This window comes from Taurulus bubalis, assembly GCF_910589615.1.
Source record: "Taurulus bubalis genome assembly, chromosome: 13".
NCBI lineage: Eukaryota > Metazoa > Chordata > Actinopteri > Perciformes > Cottidae > Taurulus > Taurulus bubalis.
Genome location: NC_136601.1, coordinates 20426117 through 20432116, shown reverse-complemented (window position 1 = coordinate 20432116; position 6000 = coordinate 20426117).

The window sequence follows — 6000 nt, the reverse complement described above, 5'->3', positions numbered from 1 at the left end:
CACGTCTTGTATTGTGATAGTGATCAACATGTGAAATACAACTAGCGACTGGACTCCCATTAAACCTCGTGTCAAGTATAGATCTGGATGAATTATATAGGACTTTACCTTTTAAGGGCTAGTGTGTGAGAAACATTGTTTCTTTTTTTAAAAAACATTTTCTGCCCTCCCCAGGAAGGTCAGAGCATGAGACCGGCTATCAAAGCATCAAATAGAGGAGGACAGATGTCTTGCTCAAGGACATATTCAGCAGATGCTTGCAGACAAAGATGTTGCTCTCTTCTCCAGTTGAAAGGTCACCCCTAGTGTGTGTGTGTGTGTGTGTGTGTGTGTGTGTGTGTGTGTGTGTGTGTGTGTGTGTGTGTGTGTGTGTGTGTGTGGTCACTCCTGAGGAATGCAGAGTATTTATCCGTCCAAGTGTCGTTTTGTCTGCTGTGGCTTCTTGTGTGTGTTTGTGTGTGTACACAAATCTCCGGGTCATTCGTGCAACTGAGGGGCTCCCCGTCCGCCTCGTGTCTCTGGGACACGGAACTGCCGGTTCTCTTTCGGTACATCTGCTGCACAGACATTGAAGAGTGACAATTAGGACTGATGGGATAGAGGAAGGAAAGGAAAAGAAGGAAGTCGGATTTAAACTTGACAGGATTTCACATTCACCCAAAACGCCTAGCAGGAATTTCCGCAGAACAACCCTCATTTGCACGAGCAAAGATTTTGAACAGCGTCGGGGTTCAAGCTCCGGACTTGAGGATTTCATCACGTTGGTCTCAAAGCCATCAGATGTGATTGTCGGGCTACAAGGCCGTGGAAAAGCAACGGCGCCTGTTACGATTTTGAACCTTGGCTGCCGGCGCAACATCCCGACAGAATTGATGTTCTCGCTCCTCAACATGGATGCTGTGGTGCGGTTCTGGCTGCGCTTACAGACACAGCAGGACATCTGCTTTACATTTCTCTTTCCTCCGCTCCACTGACTGGATCTCCCTGAAAAACAGCACGCTCTATCATCACCATCATGAGGGACGGAAGAGGCGGAGCAGGAGGCTGAAACATTTTGAGTTGGGCGTCCCGCTGCCATATTTCAAATGCACACTTTACACAGGGGGGGTTTAAAATTCCTTTCCAAACCACTGATCCTATTCACGGGGCGGCGCTGGAGCCGCTCCCGGCTGTCATTGGGTGAAGGCAGGGTTCACCCTGGACTGGGCTCCAGTTTATCTCAGGGCTCATTTAGAGACGGACAACCATTCACGCTCACATTCACACCTACGGGCAATTTAGTGTCTCTAATTAACCTGAGCTGCATGTCTTTGGACTGTGGGAGGAAGCCGGAGAACCCAGAGGGAACCCACGCTGTCACAAGGAGAACATGCAAGCTCCACGCAGAATAACCACTCAGGATCAAGGATCGAACCCGGGCCCCTCTTACTGTGAGGTGACAGTGCTAGCTACTTTAAAAATGTCTGTCAGTTGTGCGACATGAATTACATCCCTTAATGTCTGAAGCTTTTGTCCCCGGTTCAATACTAAATCAAGTTTTGCTGCAGAACTCAAAGGACAACTTTTATGAAACGAGTGAGATATCATCAAACTTTCAGACTGAGTGTCTCCACTGTCAATTACTGAACCTCCGCAAATCCAATATTTCCTTGTGTTGCACAAACCTGCGTGGAACAGCGTGACATTTTTATTATACAATTATTTATCCGGTGACGTCAGAATTTAACTGTGGAAACAAAATGATCTGTAAATGTCAAGGGGTCAAAGACCCCATCACACGTTTTCTATTTCAGTCGGTTACATATTAATCCCCAATGATACAGATTGTACCACATTAAAGCGACTGATAGAGCATGAGCGTTTCCTCTGTTTCAGTGATGACGGGACAGAGAATGGCAGCGGGGCGAGAGGTGCTGTTGTCAGTTAATTGGAGAAAATGAGCGCGTATCAATGGCTCGTATTGATGAGTATTTGGAGTCGGCGTGGGGCTCATGAGGCACCGCACCAACATCATGATTTGGGCCCTCTTACGGAGGGGAGGCTGCCTGTTCACTCGATCGGGACAACAAGCGGCCCATTGTGTGCCTCTGAGTGCGTGATTGTGTGCGTCTTTGTGATGCTGCAAGTGAAGGGTTGAGGACGACCCTGATGGGGAGACTGTGACCAGGTGTCATGTGATGGGTGCAAGCGAACACAATGGCCACTTGAAGGGGAAAGTAAACAACATTAAGCCTCGGTGGTATCTTCTCCTGACCCTTCACCCACCCACAGCCTCACATGCCTGCTACAGCTTTGTAATGACCCGGAGCTTCAGGCCGGCTGGGTTTGTGTTTCCTTTAAATCCCACTGAGCATGTAGGACCCCACCCTGTCACTCCCACACAAAAAAACAGGAGTACCCACATACCTATCAGTGAAATCTGTCAAAGGCTTCTCCAGAGTAATAATATATAAATAACAATCTAGCATGTATGTAAATCATCAGTGGACACACTTTACTTTTGCTTTAAGGTTTCATTGAAGCTGATGATGTTCACAATAATAATAATAATAATTGTTATTAATACAGGTGGGATTCAACTATGTTGGGCTGTAAGGAGGATTCTTTTGTACCTATTGCTTACATTTGTTTCCAGAACTATGGAGCTCAGATTTTATGAGAAATAAACCCAGCGTAAGGTAATTTAACAACACGTCTGTTCTGGAGGTTTTTGAAGACTTCTCACCATCTGGAGGGAAAGAACATGTTGTTTTGTACAACAACAAAAAAAGAAAGTTTTTATGTGAATTTTGTGATTGATTCTTAAACCCAGCAGCTCAAAATTACACATGTTTTTACTCTTTTTGTGGGGGGGGGGAATAACAAAATATTGCAATTTTATTTTGTAGGAAAATATTGGAACATAGCGCAGCTCGGTCCGTGCTCGTTGGCGTCAGACACAGACGCACGTTTAGCGTGTGTATGGGAGGAAAGAGCGAGATCGTCCTCTGGGTGGGTGAAACAAACACAGGACTTTCATCCAGGAGACCGATGTGCATGTGAAACTAAAAGTAAACCATGATTTGTTGTCACGTTAGTCGTGAGTCAGCAGACTGCGGACTTGGACTCGAGTCACACTTTAGGAGGCACGTGCAGAGACTTGAGACTTGACTCAGACGTAAGTCTATGAACAGCGTTATTTGAGGCATTGAGAATGCGTTGGTAGTTCTCTGACACTTTGGAAGGGAGGGGTGAGCGGAGGGGTTGTCAGTTGCCTCTTTTTCTTTATTGTGCAGCAGACAGATTTTCCAGAAAATTGGATGTTTAGTCCTGCGCATCACATATTTGAATTCAATTCAATTCAGTTTATTTTATATAGCCCAACATCACAAATACAAGTTTGCCAAATACAAGTTTGACCTCACATCGGATCAGGAAAAAACAGAGCCAATTTATCTGATGTTCATTGTAAGATGAGTATACCAAAATTCACCACAGTTTTTCATTGTACTGGAAAAAATTGAAATAGGTATTTCCCAATGCATTGGTTGGTTGTATTGAACTGATGTTCTGTTCAGTTTTTGTACATTTTAGTTTGGTCTACTCCTTCTTTCTAAACTGTGGAAATGCATGAATGAGTATTGTGTTTATATTGTCACAGTTCATCCGACTGTTTTGTCTTATTTTGCTATGACGCCGTCTCAAAAGAGGGCTTTAGGAGCCCCAGGTGTACAACAAACTAAAAAGCTTTCGGCTTTATTCGAGACTCCATAAATCCTGTCAGGAGTAAACACAGCGGGGACGGACATTTTAAAGACTTTAGGGCTCATACCAGTGTCTGAGGACAGTGTGACTAAATTGTATTGGGGATGTTTTTAATTTGAACATCTTAAGCTGGTTTCATCTTAATTTGTATTATTTTATATCGTTCAGTTCTGGTTTCCTCTCTGCAGGGGGACTATCCTTGAGCTGTTCAACAAGGACTGAATTGACTTCCAGTGAATTCAAGGGAATATTATAGCCTTCTTCATAGTGTGTTTAAGCCATCCTTTGTCTCCAGCTTTATACTGCAGTTAACCTCGCACTGAATGCAAAACCTTGTGTGGTTATTACACTCCATCAGATTTTTGTTTCAAAAAGCTTTAAAAAATACCAACTTGAGAAATGAGGTCAACTGGAAGACTTTATCTTATATCTCAAATTCAAAATCTAAATGGAATTATCCTGCCTAAATAAAGGTAAAGGAACAACAGTAATAATAATTTCTAACTGCATTTTTTGGGGGTTTTCGGGCTGCAATGTTGCTCTCAGGTGAAAACCATGATTCTCATTTTTTTGTGAATGTTATATTTTCAGATAAATTGCATTAAATGCTTCTTTATGGGTTCAAAGAAGTCCACTTTGTCATGATGTTGGTTTGTTTTGTGTCCTGTTTTATTGGGGTCCTTGTCTTGTGTGTCCTCTGTGTTCCCTGCACTTCCTGCCCCTGTGATTGTCCGTGATTGTCTGTCTGCCTTGTCCCTGATTGTGTATTCCCTTCACCTGTGCTGCCCTCATTGTTTCCACCTGTGCCTCATTACCTTCCTCTTGTATTTAAACCCTGTTTTCGCTCCTGTCCCCTTGTCGGATTGCACTGTTTATACCGCGTGTTCCTCTGTCCGTGTGAGTAAGTCTGTCGACCTCTCTATTTTAAGTTAGTGTTTTTGAAGCCTGTTCTTGAGTTTTGTTTTGGACAATAAATTTACTTTGAATCGTTGCAACGGCATTTGGATCCACACCTTCATACCAGATCCTTACACACTTATGCCTTTGGCTACTAAACGCATGAAAGCACCCATTAAACTTCTTTCATTAAAACTTTACATTTTGGAAAATACAATTTTGGTTGGACGATGATGAAATGTGATCAGAATAGATAATTGTATTTTCCAGTGATTACCAATTTTTGCTAGGTTGGATTTGACACCATGCGGTGGGGGTTTGAGCCAAACCTCAGTTACTCACTCAGAAGTCAATATTTGTTGACAGTGGTCTATTTGGTCTGGATTAACTGTGACAGCATGTGCTAAGTTCTTAACCAATTCATCATGGGACAAGAAGAGCCTTCAAACCGCCCCATACAGGTTGCTGCAGGCGGTGAAGAATGCGTAGTGAACGTGACTGGGAGTCTAATGGGCTATTACCAGTATGACCCAGTTTCAGTGCAGGCCACCAGACTTGTTACAGTGTGTCGGTGATTTCTGTATCACCTCTTTTCCCGGCTTTAATTCCCGTCCTCGCTGCTTCGTTAAACTTCTAAATCCTCTTTATTTCACTGCATTGCTTTACAGAGATGTTGTCTGCCTCTGCTGTCAGAGAGATTCAAACTGTGAGCTGAAAAGCGAATGTTTCTTTTGACCCTGAATAAAGAGCTTTCTGTTTGAATAATCTTTTATCTCCTTTTCAAGAGGTTTGGTTTGGGCTTGGAAGAGTATCAGACTCGCTACAGACATTCTGTAGAGCTTCAACGTTTTATGCAAATTGCCATGAAGTTTATATTCAGACAAGTCTTGCTCATTTCAGTTAGAGAAGAAAGGCTTTTGTAAATTGTGCCTCTGGCAAGATGGTTGAGAAGAGGAATGACAGCTCTGTGGCCAACTGTGGTGCCGTTATCAAGCTGCACAGTAACCGCAGGAGACAGTGTAAATAATTATATATATTGCATCTCGTTATGAGGACATAGAAATGTCCTCATAACGAGATGCAAACTTTCCCTATGTGCAGAAGCACATAGGGAAAGTTTATCGTCAGCCAGACTGATTAAGCAGGCAAGCAAAGTTAATTTACATTTATTTTGTTTTATTTAGCACCTTTCACAGGCCCAAATCACAAAGCACTTCACAGTAAAAAAAATGGAATAAAATGATGATAAAAACACTGGATGAAATAAACAAGGGGCAGAAACATAAGACACACGGGTTAAAACATAGAACACCATGTGCTACTTTAATTTAGGGCGACCCACTGGAAAGCACAAACTCC